This window comes from Zalophus californianus, chromosome 12 (genome assembly GCF_009762305.2).
Source record: "Zalophus californianus isolate mZalCal1 chromosome 12, mZalCal1.pri.v2, whole genome shotgun sequence".
Taxonomy (NCBI): Eukaryota; Metazoa; Chordata; class Mammalia; order Carnivora; family Otariidae; genus Zalophus; species Zalophus californianus.
Window position 1 is genome coordinate 107,011,750 of NC_045606.1, and position 15,680 is coordinate 107,027,429.

At 38.7% G+C, this 15,680-nt stretch overlaps 1 pseudogene; it reads right to left on the reverse strand.

The window, feature by feature from the left end:
* Window positions 1-219: 219 nt before the first annotated feature.
* On the reverse strand, window positions 220-884 carry LOC113911808 (annotated as a pseudogene).
* Window positions 885-15,680: the final 14,796 nt, after the last annotated feature.

Consider the following 15,680-nt stretch of genomic DNA (forward strand, 5'->3'; position numbering starts at 1 on the left):
TGTGGGGGATAGGCAGGTGGTGTCAGCCATTGGCCTCTTTCCAGCCCATGTGCACACAGACTTGTGCCAAACCAGAGGAAGGATCCTGATGCCTTAGGAGTGCTGAGCGAGCCAGAGTCTGATGAGCAGAGCAAGTGTAGTCCCTTCCAGGCTAACTCCATAAAGGTCTCAGGCCGCTGGCTTGTGGGCCGGCCCACAATGGGACCTGGTACAGGTGGTCTAGGTGTAGCCACCAGCCATGTGATTGGTGGCTGCATTTCTGCCCATGCCCTGCCAGGCCTGGAAGCTGAAGAAAGCACTCACTCCATGGGCAATCATCACTAAACATGCGAAGAAAGAGGCAACTATACACTGGTTATTCGGCAGTGTGCCCTTCAGGAACCTCAGCTCAAGGACAGCAGAGCAGGTGATGAAGACTGTAATGTCAAGAATGGTGGTGCCCATGTTAAATATCATTAACACCAGTGGCCAGGGCACCATATACAACCTCACATGCAGCTGAAACAGGCAGAGGATGTAGAAGACAATTGTCACCGGCCAGAGGAAGACAGCAATGAACATGACCCAGCCATAGGCCAGGTACAGGTGGTACGGTTGGGCAGTCAGGGCCCACACCAGCCACCCCAGCACCCACTGCAGCAGTGCAAGTCCATGGAGGCTGGAGCAGAGGAAGCACAGGTCCAGGTGCAGTGGGGAGACTGAGGCGCCTGCCCCCTGCCAGGGGAGGTGCTTTGTGTGCTCATTTTCGTTGGGACCTCAGCCTTGGGGCTCCACTCACCTCCTGTCCTGGCTTCAGCCGCTCCCACTGCCCCTCCCCTGGTGGGTGCCAGTTGCTGCGCAGCTCCTCCCTGGGAGGCTCTGGCTCCCACTAGGCTTCCTTGCATTGTGCCTAGCCAACTGTTTCATTACTATTATATTTGTTATGGTGATCTGTGATCAGTGGTTATAACTTGCTGAAAGTTCAGATGATGGTTAACATTTTGTAGCAACAACGTGTTTTTTTTTTCTGCTGCTTAACTTTTTTTCCCCATTTATTTATTTATTTATTATTTATTTATTTGATGTAGTGTTCCATCATTCATTGTTGGCATATAACACCCAATGCTCCATTCAATAAGTACCCTCTTTAATACCCATCACCAGGCTAACCCATCCCCCCACCCCCTCCCCTCTAGAACCCTCAGTTTGTTTCTCAGAGTCCATAGTCTCTCATGGTTCATCTCCCCCTCTGATTTACCCCCCTTCATTTTTCTCTTCCCGTTATCTTCTTCTTCTTCTTCTTTTTTTTGACATATAATGTATTATTTGTATCAGCGGTACATGTCGGTGAATCAATAGTCTTACACAATTCACAGCGCTCACCATAGCACATACCTACCCCAATGTCCACCCAACCACCCCATCCCTCCCACCCCGCACCACTCCAGCAACCCTCAGTCTGTTTCCTGAGATTAAGAATTCCTCATATCAGTGAGGTCATATGATACATGTCTTTCTCTGATGGACTTATTTCACTCAGCATAACACCCTCCAGTTCCATCCACGTCGTTGCAAATGGCAAGATCTCATTCCTTTGGATGGCTGCATAATATTCCATTGTATATATGGACCACATCTTCTTTATCCATTCATTTGTTGATGGACATCTTGGCTCTTTCCATAGTTTGGCTATTGTGGATGTTGCTGCTATAAACATCGGGGTGCACGTACCCCTTCGGATCACTACATTTGTATCTTTGTGGTAAATACCCAGTAGTGCAATTGCTGGGTCGTAGGGCAGCTTTATTTTCAACTTTTTGAGGAACCTCCATACTGTTTTCCAGAGTGGCTGCACCAGCTTGCATTCCCACCAACAGCGTAGGAGGGTTCCCCTTTCTCCGCATCCCTGCCAACATCTGTCATTTCCTGACTTGTTAATTTTAGCCATTCTGACTGGTGTGAGGTGGTATCTCACTGAGGTTTTGATTTGGATTTCCCTTATGCCGAGCGATGTTGAGCACTTTTTCATGTGTCTGTTGGCCATTTGGATGTCTTCTTTGCAGAAATATCTGTTCATGTCTTCTGCCCATTTCTTGACTGGATCATTTGTTCTTTGGGTGTTGAGTTTGGTAAGTTCTTTATAGATTTTGGATACTAGCCCTTTATCTGATATGTCATTTGCAAATATCTTCTCCCATTCTGTCGGTTGTCTTTTGGTTTTGTTGACTGTTTCTCTTGCTATGCAAAAGCTTTTTATCTTGATGAAGTCCCAACAGTTCATTTTTGCCCTGGCTTCTCTTGTCTTTGGCGATGTTTCTCGGAAGAAGTTGCTGTGGCTGAGGTCGAAGAGGTTGCCGCCTGTGTTCTCCTTTAGGATTTTGATGGACTCTTGTCTCACATTTAGGTCTTTCAACCATTTGGAGTCTATTTTTGTGTGTGGTGTAAGGAAATGGTCCAGTTTCCTTCTTCTGCATGTGGCTGTCCAATTTTCCCAACACCATTTGTTGAAGAGACTGTCTTTTTTCCATTGGACATTCTTTCCTGCTTTGTCCAAGATGAGTTGACCATAGAGTTGAGGGTCCATTTCTGGGCTCTCGATTCTGTTCCATTGATCTATGTGTCTGTTTTTGTGCCAGTACCATACTGTCTTGATGATGACAGCTAGTTAATCGAGCTTGAAGTCTGGAATTGTGATGCCACCAGCTTAGCTTTTCTTCTTCAACATTCTTCTGGCTATTCGGGGTCTTTTCTGGTTCCATACAAATTTTAGGATTATTTGTTCCATTTCTTTGAAAATATTTGATGGTATTTTGATAGGGATTGCATTAAATGTGTAGATTGCTCTAGGTGGCATTGACATCTTCACGATATTTGTTTGTTTGTTTTTTTAGAATAGATTTTTTTCTTCTTGATTACACATTCACTCTATTAAACAATTCATGTTAAACAGTCACCTAGACATCATTAACTCATCTGCAGAGGTTGTCATTCTGTCACTTTGCTTTTTCAAGTCTTTCAGGACTTTCTAGAACCTTCTGTGTATAGTTCACAGTTGACAACATGGTGGCCCTTCTTTTTTTCTTCCAATCCATGAGCATGGAACGTTTTTCCATTTCTTTGTGTCTTCCTCAATTTCCTTCATGAGTATTTTATAGTTTTCTGAGTACAGATTCTTTGCCTCTTTGGTTAGATTGATTCCTAGGTATCTTATGGTTTTGGGTGCAACTGTAAATGGGATTGACTCCTTAATTTCTCTTTCTTCTGTCTTGTTGGTGGTGTATATAAAAATGCCACTGATTTCTGTGCATTGATTTTATATCCTGCCACTTTACTGAATTCCTGTATGAGTTCTAGCAGTTTTGGGATGGAGTCTTTTGGGTTTTCCACATAAAGTATCATATTATCTGCAAAGAGTGAGAGTTTGACTTCTTCTTTGCCAATTCGGATGCATTTTATTTCTTTTTGTTGTCTGATTGCTGAGGCTAGGACGTGCAGTACTATGTTGAATAGCAGCGGTGATAGTGGACATCCCTGCCGCGTTCCTGACCTTAGAGGGAAAGCTCCCAGTTTTTACCCATTATGAATGATATTTGCTGTGGGTTTTTCATAGATGGCTTTTATGATAATTGAGGTATGTACCCTCTATCCCTACACTCTGAAGCGTTTTAATCAAGAAAGGATGCTGTACTTTGTCAAATGCTTTTTCTGCATCTATTGAGAGGATCATATGGTTCTTGTTCTTTCTTTTATTAATGTATTGTATCACATTGATCGATTTGCGGATGGTGAACCAACCTGGCAGCCCAGGGATAAATCCCACTTGGTCGTGGTGAATAATCCTTTTAATGTACCGTTGGATCCTATTGCCTAGTATTTTGGTGAGAATTTTTGCATCCATGTTCATCAGGGATATTGGTCTGTTATTCTCCTTTTTGATGGGGTCTTTGTCTGATTTTGGGATCAAGGTAATGGTAGCCTCATAAAACGAGTTTGGAAGTTTTCCTTCCATTTCTATTTTTTGGAACAGTTTCAGAAGAATAGGTATTAATTCTTCTTTAATGTTTGGTAGAATTCCCCTGGGAAGCCATCTGGCCCTGGGCTCTTGTTTGTTGGGAGATTTTTGATGACTGCTTCAATTTCCTTAGTGGTTATATGTCTGTTCAGGTTTTCTATTTCTTCCTGGTTCAGTTTTGGTAGTTGATACATCTCTAGGAATGCATCCATTTCCTCCAGGTTATCTAATTTGCTGGCATACTGTTGCTCATAATATGTTCTTATAATTGTATTTCTTTCGTGTTGGTTGTGATCTTTCCTCTCTCATTCATGATTTTATTTATTTGGGTCATTTCTCTTTTCTTTTTGATAGGTCTGGTCAGGGGTTTATCAATTTTTTTTAAGATTTTATTTATTTATTTGACAGAGAGAGACACAGTGAGAGAGGGAACACAAGCAGGGGGAGTGGGAGAGGGAGAAGCAGGCTTCCCTCAGAGCAGGGAGCCCGATGCGGGGCTCGATCCCAGGACCCTGGGATCATGACCTGAGCCGAAGGCAGATGCTTAACGACTGAGCCACCCAGGTACCCCGGGGTTTATCAATCTTATTTATTCTTTCAAAGAACCAGCTCCTAGTTTCGTTGATCTCTTCTACTGTTCTTTTGGTTTCTAGTTCATTGATTTCTGCTCTGATCTTTATTATTTCTCTTCTCCTGCTGGGTTTAGGCTTTATTTGCTGTTCTTTCTCCAGCTCCTTTAGGTCTAGGGTTAGGTTGTGTATTTGAGACCTTTCTTGTTTCTTGAGAAAGGCTTGTATTGCTATATACTTTCCTCTTAGGACTGCCTTTGCTGCGTCCCTAAGATTTTGAAGAGTTGTGTTTTCATTTTCACTTGTTTCCATGAATTTTTAAAATTCTTCTTTAATTTCCTGGTTGACTCATTCATTCTTTAGTAGGATGCTCTTTAGCCTCCATGTATTTGAGTTCTTTCCGACTTTCCTCTTGTGGTTGAGTTCTAGTTTCAAAGCATTGTAGTCAGAAAATATACAGGGAATGATCCCAATCTTTTGGTACCGGTTGAGACCTGATTTGTGACCTAAGATGTGATCTATTCTGGAGAATGTTCCATGGGCACTAGAGAAGAATGTGTATTCTGTTGCTTTGGGATGGAATGTTCTGAATATATCTGTGAAGTCCATTTGGTCCAGTGTGTCATTTAAAGCCTTTATTTCCTTGTTGATCTTTTGCTTAGATGATCTGTCCATTTCAATCAGGGGGGTGTTAAAGTCCCCCACTATTATTGTATTGTTGTCGATGTGTTTCTTTGCTTTTTTTATTAATTGCCTTATATAATTGGCTGCTCCCATGTTAGGGCCATAGATATTTACAACTGTTAGATCTTGTTGGATAGACCCTTTAAGTAGGATATGGTGTCCTTCCTCATCTCTTATTATAGTCTTTGGTTTAAAATCTAATTTGTCTGATATAAAGATTGCCACCCCAGCTTTCTTTTGGTGTCCGTTAGCATGGTAAATGGTTTTCCACCCCCTCACTTTCAATCTGGAGGTGTCTTTGCGTCTAAAATGAGTCTCTTGCAGACAGCATATCGACGGGTCTTGTTTTTTTATCCAACCTGATACCCTGTGTCTTTTGATTGGGGCATTTAGCCCGTTTACATTCAGGGTAACTATTGAAAGATATGAATTTAGTGCCATTGTATTGCCTGTAAGGTGACTGTGACTGTACATTGTCTCTGTTCCTTTCTGGTCTATGTTACTTTTAGGCTCTCTCTTCGCTTAGAGGACCCCTGTCAATATTTCTTGTAGGGCTGGTTTTGTGTTTGCAAATTCCTTTAGTTTTTGTTTGTCCTGGAAGCTTTTATCTCTCCTTCAATTTTCAATGACAGCGTAGCTGGATACAGTATTCTTGGCTGCATATTTCTCTCATTTAGTGCTCTGAATATATCATGCCAGTCCTTTCTGGCCTGCCAGGTCTCTGTGGATAGGTCTCTTGCCAGTCTAATGTTTCTACCATTGTAGGTTACAGACCTCTTGTCCCAAGCTGCTTTCAGGATTTTCTCTTTGTCTCTGAGACCTGTAAGTTTTACTATCAGATGTCGGGGCATTGACCTATTTTTATTGATTTTGGGGGGCTCTCTGTGCCTCCTGGATTTTGGTGCCTGTTTCCTTCCCCGAATTAGGGAAGTTTTCTGCTATAGTTTGCTCCGATATACCTTCTGCCCCTCTCTCTCATTCTTCTTCTTCTTCTGGGATCCCAATTATTCTAATATTGTTTCGTCTTATGGTATCGCTTATCTCTCAAATTCTGCCCTCGTGATCCAGTAGTTGTTTATCTCTCTTTTTCTCAGCTTCTTTAGTCTCCATCATTTGGTCTTCCATATCACTAATTCTCTCTTCTGCCTCATTTATCCTAGCAGTTTCAGCCTCCATTTTTGATTGCACCTCATTAATAGCCTTTTTGATTTCGACTTGGTTAGATCTTAGTTCTTTTATTTCTCCAGAGAGGGTTTCTTTAATATCTTCCATGCTTTTTTCAAGCCCAGCTAGTATCTTTAAAATCATCATTCTGAACTCTAGTTCCAACACCTTACTAATGTCTGTATTGATTAGGTCCCTGGCAGTTGGTATGGCCTCTTGTTCTTTTTTTTGAGTTGATTTTTTCTGTCTGGTCATTTTGTCCAGAGGAGAGTAGATGAATGAGAGAACAAAATATGAACAGGGTAACAACAACCCCAGAAAAATATACACTACACAAATCAGAAGAGACCTGAAACCAGGGAAAAGAATGGGAAAGAAAGAAATAAGAAAAAAAAGAAAAAAAGGATATGATCAAATATGATCAGAATGGTGAATAGATCTGTGCCACACCCTAGATTTTGGGCATTTTTTTCTTTTAAGATTTTTTTTTTATTTATTTGAAAGAGAGAGAGACATGAGAGAAGGAATAGAAGCAGGGAGAGTAGGACAGGGAGAAGAAGGTCTCCCGTGGAGCAGGGAGCCTGATGCAGGGCTCGATCCCAGGACCCTGGGATCATGACCTGAGCTGAAGGCGGACAGTTAATGACTCAACCACCCAGGCACCCTAGGCATATTGTGGGCTGTTAGAAAAAATTGCCTCCCAAAATTTTAAAGAAAGAAAAACTTATATGTGTACAAAAATAAGGTTAAATACGATGTAGGGATGGAATATGACTGTAAAGATGAAAATTATAAAAGATTTTATAAAAGGAATTGATAAGATAAGAAATTGTTTGAAAAAAGAAAGAAGAGAAATTTGAAAAATATAAGGGGGGAGAGAATGTGATCAGGCAGAATCCTAGAACAAATTGATACACTAGAGATTTAGGGTATATTTTAGTCTGTTAGAAGAAACTGTATTCCAAAATTTTAAAGAGAGAACAACTTATATATATACCAAAAATAAGGTTAACTACAATGAAAGAATAGAATATGAGTCTAAAAATGAAAAATAAAAAAGATTAAAAAAACGATTGATAAGATGTTGGCTGAAAAAGGGAGAAAGAAAAATTCAAAAAAAAGTAGAAAAAGAAAACAAAAAGAAAATTTTAAAAATTAACTTTGAAAGACTGAAGAATCATGGGGGAAAAGGAATGAATTCATGTGCTCTATTCCCCTAGTGCTTGAGTCTGCCATTCTCATTGATGGCTAAACTTGGTCTTGGCTGGTTGTTGGTTATCTTCTGGGGGAGGGGCCTGTTGCAGTGACTCTCAAATATCTTTGCCTGAGGTGGAATGCACCACTCTTGCCAGTCTGGGCTAAGTAATGTGCTCAGGTTTGCTCTCTTGTAGCTTTTGTTCCCTGCAAGCTTTCTGAACAGCTTTGGAGGATGAGAGTGAACATGGCAGCCTCCCAATCTCTGCCCGGGAGGAACTGAGAACCCGGGGCCCCACTCCTCAGTGAGCCCCTGGAGAAAAGCAGTCAATCACTCCCGTCTCCCCGGTGTCTGGCCTCACTCTGTGCTCACCCGGCCTGTCACCAAGCATTTCTATCTCTGACACATGACCCTGTGTGGAGTCTCCAAACCCAGCAGATCCCTGCAGTGCACTCCCATGCCACTCCTCCCAGGGGAGAATGTCCAATGGAAAAAAGACAGTCTCTTCAACAAATGGTGTTGGGAAAATTGGACAGTCACATGCAGAAGAAGGAAACTGGACCATTTCCTTACACCACACACAAAAATAGACTCCAAATGGTTGAAAGACCTAAATGTGAGACAAGAGTCCATCAAAATCCTAAAGGAGAACACAGGCGGCAACCTCTTCGACCTCAGCCGCAGCAACATCTTCCGAGAAACATCGCCAAAGACAAGGGAAGCCAGGGCAAAAATGAACTGTTGGGACTTCATCAAGATAAAAAGCTTTGCATAGCAAGAGAAACAGTCAACAAAACCAAAAGACAACCGACAGAATGGGAGAAGATATTTGCAAATGACATATCAGATAAAGGGCTAGTATCCAAAATCTATAAAGAACTTACCAAACTCAACACCCAAAGAACAAATGATCCAGTCAAGAAATGGGCAGAAGACATGAACAGATATTTCTGCAAAGAAGACATCCAAATGGCCAACAGACACATGAAAAAGTGCTCAACATCGCTCGGCATAAGGGAAATCCAAATCAAAACCTCAGTGAGATACCACCTCACACCAGTCAGAATGGCTAAAATTAACAAGTCAGGAAATGACAGATGTTGGCAGGGATGCGGAGAAAGGGGAACCCTCCTATGCTGTTGGTGGGAATGCAAGCTGGTGCAGCCACTCTGGAAAACAGTATGGAGGTTCCTTAAAAAGTTGAAAATAAAACTGTCCTACGACCCAGCAATTGCACTACTGGGTATTTACCCCAAAGATACAAGTGTAGTGATCCGAAAGGGTACGTGCACCCCAATGTTTATAGCAGCAACGTCCACAATAGCCAAACCGTGGAAAGAGCCAAGATGTCCATCGACAGATGAATGGATAAAGAAGTGGTGTGTGTGTATATATATATATATATATACATATATACACAATGGAATATTATGCAGCCATCAAAAGAAATGAAATCTTGCCATATGCAATGACATGGATGGAACTGGAGGGTATTATGCTGAGCATAATAAGTCAGTCAGAGAAAGATATGTATCATATGATCTCTCCGATATGAGGAATTGTTAATCTCAGGAAACAAACTGAGTGTTGCTGGAGTGGTGGGGGGTGGAGAGATGGGGCGGCTGGGTGATGGACAGTGGGGAGGGTATGTGCTATGGTGAGCACTGTGAATTGTGTAAGACTGTTGAGTCACCAACCTGTACCTCTGAAACAAATAATACATTATATGTTAAAAAAAAAAGAAGAAGATAGCAGAAGGGAAAAATGAAGTGGGGGAAATCAGATGGAGAGATGAACCATTAGAGAACATGGACTCTGAGAAACTGAGGGTTCTAGAGGGGAGAGGGGTGGGGGGATGGGTTAGCCTGGTGATGGGTATTAAAGAGGGCATGTACTAAATGGAGCACTGGGTGTTATATGCAAACAATTAATCATGGAACACTACATCAAAAACTAATGATGTAATGTATGGTGATTAACATAATAAAATTAAAAAGTAAAGAACATCTAAATAAATAGAAATGTCAAGTCAATTAATTTGAAATCTTATTGTTAAAATGACAATTGTCTTCAAATTGATCTAAAGATTTAATAAAACTTCAATCAGAATTCCAAGAGTATTTTGTACAAATTTACAAGCAGATTGTAAAATTACATGCAAATTCAAAAAATATAGAATAGCTAAAACAATTCTAATAAAGCTTAAATATGGAGGATTTAAAACACATGATTTAAATATGTATACTAAAGCTACATTAATCAAGACAATGAGATATTAGTAGTGTAAGGACAGATATATAAACCAATGGAACTAAACGGAATCCGGAAATAAATCCACATAATTATTTGACAAATGTGCTACAGTAATTTGACAGAGAAAGAATAGTTTTTTTTCATATATATTACTGGAACAATTGAGTATCTATATGGATAAGAACAATTTACTCTTACCTCACACCATATTTACAAAAAAAACCCCCAAAACTGAAAATGCATCATAGACATACATGTTAAACTTAAAATTGTAATACTGTAAGAAAATGTAGAAACAAATCTTTCTAATCTAGCGTTAGGCAAAGATACACTAGATATAACAGTAAAAGCATGGATTATAACAGAAATAATTGATAACTGTGCTTTCTCCAAAATTAGGATTCTTTACTATTCCAAAGATACTGTTTAAAAAATCTGAAAAGGCAAGCAAAAAAAAAAAAAAACACAGGCTCTTAAGTGTAGAGGACACACTGGTTGTTGCCAGAGAGAGATGGGTGGGGGGGTGGGTGAGATAGTTGAAGGGGACTAAAAGTACACTTATGATGAGCATGAAGTAATATGTAGAATTGTTGAAGGAGTATATGGTACACTTGAAACTAATACAAGACAGTATGTTAATTATATGGTAATTTAAGAATAAATAAACAAGAATTAAAAAAATACCTGAAAAGGTGAGGTTCAGGCTGTGAGAAAAATATATCTGATAAAGTACTTGTATCTAGACTTCATAAAGAACTCTCAAAAGTCAATATTATGAAGACATACAATCTGATAAAAATATTGATAAAAGATTTGAACAGACAAAAGGATATTTGCATTAGGAAAATGAAGATGAAAGTTAAAAACACCAAAAGATGCCATCACCTAACTACTAGAATATCTCAAATTAAAAAGACTTGCAAAAGCAAGTATTGAAGAGGATGTGAAGAAATGGGAACTCTCTTATATTGCTGATGGGAATGTAAATGAGACAGTCACTTTGAAAAACATTTTAGGCATTTTTTTATAAATGTACACTTACCATTTAACCAAGCACTTCTACTTCAGATGTCTACAAAGCCTTGTACACAAATGTTCAATAACAGCTTTTTTCATGATAACCAAACAAACAACTAAAGTGTCTTTCAGTTGGTAAATGGATAAACAAAATAGGGTATTTTCATACAATGGTATGTGACAAAGCAATAAAAAAGGATTGAAATACTCATAAACACAACAACATGAATGAATCTCAAAAGTATTATGTTAATGAAGAAAAAAACAGACATAAATACCACATAGTATATGATTCCAGTTCTATAAATTCTAGAAAAGGCAAATAGTGACAGAGAGAAGATCAATGATTGCCTGGGGATGGTGCTGGTGGTAAGCAAAAGAAAATCTGGAGAGGTAATGGAAATGTTCTCAATGTTGTGCTAGTGGTTACATGACTGTGTATATTTTTCAAAACTCATTGAATTTCATATTTAAAATGAGTGAATTTTGTCATACCCAAATTCTACAGCAATGTAACAAATTAAAAAGCACGTGTTGTGATGAGCACTGGGTGTTATACACAACTAATGAATCATTGAACACTATATCAAAAACTAATGATGTATTATATGTTGGCTAACTGAACATAATAATAAAAAAAACAAAACCCGAAAGAATATATACTCATTGCAGGAAATAGGGAGAAGCAAATGAAAATAAATTCAAAATAAGACATTTGTAACAATTTGGTGCATGGTCTTTCAGATTGTTTTCTATGAATAGATACTGAAATACATTGCTTTATAAATATTTCAATCTGTTCTGTTTTCATATAATTACACATTTTGAATATCTTTCTATGTCAATAAATACTTTGTATACTACCTTTTTATGTTCAGTTTGTTTGTGAAAATTACTTAACAATCGCCTATAGTTGAATATTGAAATAATTTTTCTGTTTTTGGTGATGCAAACCATGTTATAGTTTCAAATATTCTAATTTTAGTGCAATAATTTTGGCCAGAATTGTTTTACATTTTCTGAGCTTCATAAGGGCTACAAAAAGGTTTTCAGAGGAATGGCAAAAGTCCATTTTGGTCTTGGGCTGACTCATAGATTTCAAAGTGACCCAAATGAGATTACAAAGAACTATCACAGACAATGGAAGGTATATTTTTGGGTGACTAAGATTTTAACTACTTCTATACTCAACCAGGTAGAAATGATCTATTCAACCCATGCTTGTGAAGGCAAACTGAACAGAGAGAGACCTTACTCCCAACTGGCCCTTGATTTTCCCAGATCTTACTGTAAGATGAAGAGAGTTAAAAGTCCCAGTCTTCAGTTCCACCTATTACAGCTAGAGTAGCACATTGTGATAAAAAAATGAATTTCAGTGGTGAAGGTTAGGGGATTCCAAGTTTTATTCCTCCTAGCTAATAACAGCACCTGGCATTTTCCTGGTGTTTGACTTCACTGAGAACTTTCACATCTATTAAATCATCTGGGACTTACTAACAACCAACCCATGTAAAATGAAGAAACTGAGGCAGAAAGTGACTGAGACACCTGCTCATGGCTAACTAGCTCGTGAGTAACCAAGCTAGGACAAGAACTACAGGTTTCTGATCTCAAATTTCATAGTCCTCATTGTGTTTGACAGTATCAATGTATTATAGCAGCAGATGGGCACTATGGGTGATCACTCCTTTGTGTTGAGAGAATTCACCACATTTCAGTCTGAGGTGGTGTTTGCATGAATCTGCACATGGGGTAAGATGACAAAGTTGTATCTACACCTTGTACCAATGTCCATTTTTCTGGTTTTGATATTTACTATAGTACACAGGGCTTCTCTATACTAAACTTGCAGCTTGTTAAGAATCTATAGTTATTGCAAAAAAAAACCCACCACAACCCCTTAAAACAATAAGGAATCAAGGAAATTTAGAAAAGCAGAATAAATAGGAAACAATTCTTAAAAAAATAAGTTGCATTCTATACCCTGTTCAGGTAGGTGAAAACTTTGCTCACAGTTCTGAGTGTCACTGAAATTTCACCTATTGATCACTATTTTGTTCCAGGATGGCCAACTGATTCAAAAGATAATTTCAGATCTATGTATCTGCCTTTTATTCTGATTTAAATTCAATTAGCTTGTTCAAGATTTGGCATGGAGCAGCATGTATCATCTCATCTATCCTCATGATAACCCCCCAGAGATTGGTAACAATCTTACCAACAGATTGCAAATGGGAAAACTATTCATTTAAGAAAAAATTTCCATTCCATTCTATTTTCTACACAAATCTGGGGTATTCTAGTGATTTCAGTCTAATTTCATTCAATGCACACATTGTCTTTTATGGCTATAACTCAGACAATTTCAGTACTGGTGGCAAAGGGTTTATTTTGGTTTTGCATCACCCTGAACCCTCTGTAGTTGTGTTTACTATATGCTTCAAAACAACAGTGCAATCAGTGGGATGTAGTTCTGTCTTCCCAAGGGAATGGTCAATTTCAAACTTGCCTCAAAGTAGACAAACAGGCATTTAGGTGGCCTTAGATCATTCTGTTCAACAAATTCCAGGAATCATGGACTTTCTGGCTGCCAGGCCAAAATAAATTAGAGAGTTGCACATAATTCTACAGTTCATTCAACTTCTCTGAGAATAGAAATGGAAAACTTTTGGGCAAGCAACCCAAAGATTCTGAGACACGGACTGCTGGATTCCAGATCCTTGGCTGTTCTTTGTTCCTATCACATGAGAGAAAGTAGTTGGCCCACACAGTGCAGTTCTTGCAGAGCTGCTTTGCCTGTGAAAACTTGAGACAAGACCCCATTTGCTTCCCAAGAGATTCAATATCTATTAATATCATGTGTTTGCTCTATAAAATAAATATCACCTCACGCTCATACTACAGGATATTTACATCTTGCTTATTCATGGATTATCTAGATAGCAAATCTGAAGGAAACCCAGGGGGTGGCTTGATACGTACTCTACATTTACCTACTTTTTTAAAGAAAAGGCAAAGCCACGGAGCGCATGGGTGGCACAGTCAGTTAAGCGACCAAATCTTGGTCTTGGTCTCAGGGTCCTGGGATCGAACTTTGCATCAGGCTCGCACTCAGGGTGGAGCCTGCTTGGGATTCTCTCTCCCTTTCCCTCTGCCTCTCCTGCTCAAGCTCTCTCTTTAAAATAAATAAATAAATCTTAAAAAAAAAAAAAGACAGAGCCAGCTAATGTTTCATACAGGGAAGAACCATAAAAAAGCTTTTTTAACTGTTCATTTGACAAATGTCTTTATTGTAGTCTTTTCCTTTCATAAGAGGAATTAGCACCTAAACATTAACTGAGCCCCACTTCTGGTATAAAGACTAGGATTTGGGCAATTCAAGTTATATTGTAACTTCCCAAAGACTGAATTTTATTTGAACAGTTGATTGGGTTAAGCAATAAAATGTAAAGTTAAAAATGATTAATATTCTAGCTTTAGCTTACTGCTATAGACATTAATTTTCCCAAAGCAAGTTATGACTGACAAACAGTGAGAAAGCATTTCAACAAAGCTGTAAAACAATTAAACCTAGATGTAGACTCTTTCTTTAGTGAACTCAATTTCAGTTACACCTTTAAACACAATAAGCTAATACAACATTCCTTCCCATGGGTTTGAAGTTCATGGTTCAGAGACAATAAATGTAGCTCAGACCAAAAATGAAACAGGATCTGCTTTGGAGAAATAGTGGTTCTCCTGGGATAATCATTAACTCTGCAGAGAGGCCGGTCAGATGAAAGGGCCCCCTTCTGGGCAGTCTATGTAAGTTAAATGAAACTTTGCCACCTCATTTGAGACACAACTTTGTGTTTTCATTCTGTGGAGAAAACTAGAGCATCATTACCTAAAATCTATAAAATATTTTAGCTTTTTAAAATATCAGCTCCATTTCTGTTTAAATAGCATGAACAAAATTTCTAGTGTACCCCAAGGCATCTTTTGGCCTTTAAGTGTTCATGACTGGCTACAAATAAGATTGGGTGATGACTATATTGCCTGGCCTTAAAAATACTATAAAGCATAATAATGGCAGGGCTACTAAAATTTTTTTCCAAGTAAGCCAACTTGAACTTCATTAACACATTTATTTTCTCTCCATGTATTCATGGTTAGAAAATCGAATCCTCATGGAATGTTTGCGTTTTCTCTTCTCATGCCATCCTAGCCACGATGACTAATTTATTCAGGTGCTACATGGAGAATAATAGTATGCGGGTTAGGCATAATGCTTACTCTTTGTAGACTTGGATGATGAAAGGATCAGCATATAATATGTGAACCACACACATGTGTTTTGTCTTTGCAAATATAAATTTTTATTACCAGCCTATTTTTGTTAACTTCCACTTTCTTTTAAAAACAAAGGTGAATTGAAATATTCCAAAGTTCCAATAGTAGATCCTTCTTATTACTAAACATGTTAAATCCTACCCAGCTAAACCATCTCTCAACTTCGTGGTGGCCTCAGGACATTTTCTTGGCTTTAGCTCCATCTCTTCCTACCATTCCAGATCCCCATGTGATTTCCCATCCATCGCTTTCTCCTCCAGATCAACACCTTGTCTGTTTTGTTAATCTTTACCACTGAAATTTCTGAACTTCCACTCTCAAAAGAGAGATGAATAATGTTCTCAGTCTGCTAATTTCTCATGACTCACGTGGAATCACTTTTTCTTAGGAAATGGATCCTCCATTTTATCATCTGGTCTTTTTAGGAAATCAAATAATTTTTTCCCTAAATATCTTTTTTTTTTTTTTAGAGAAT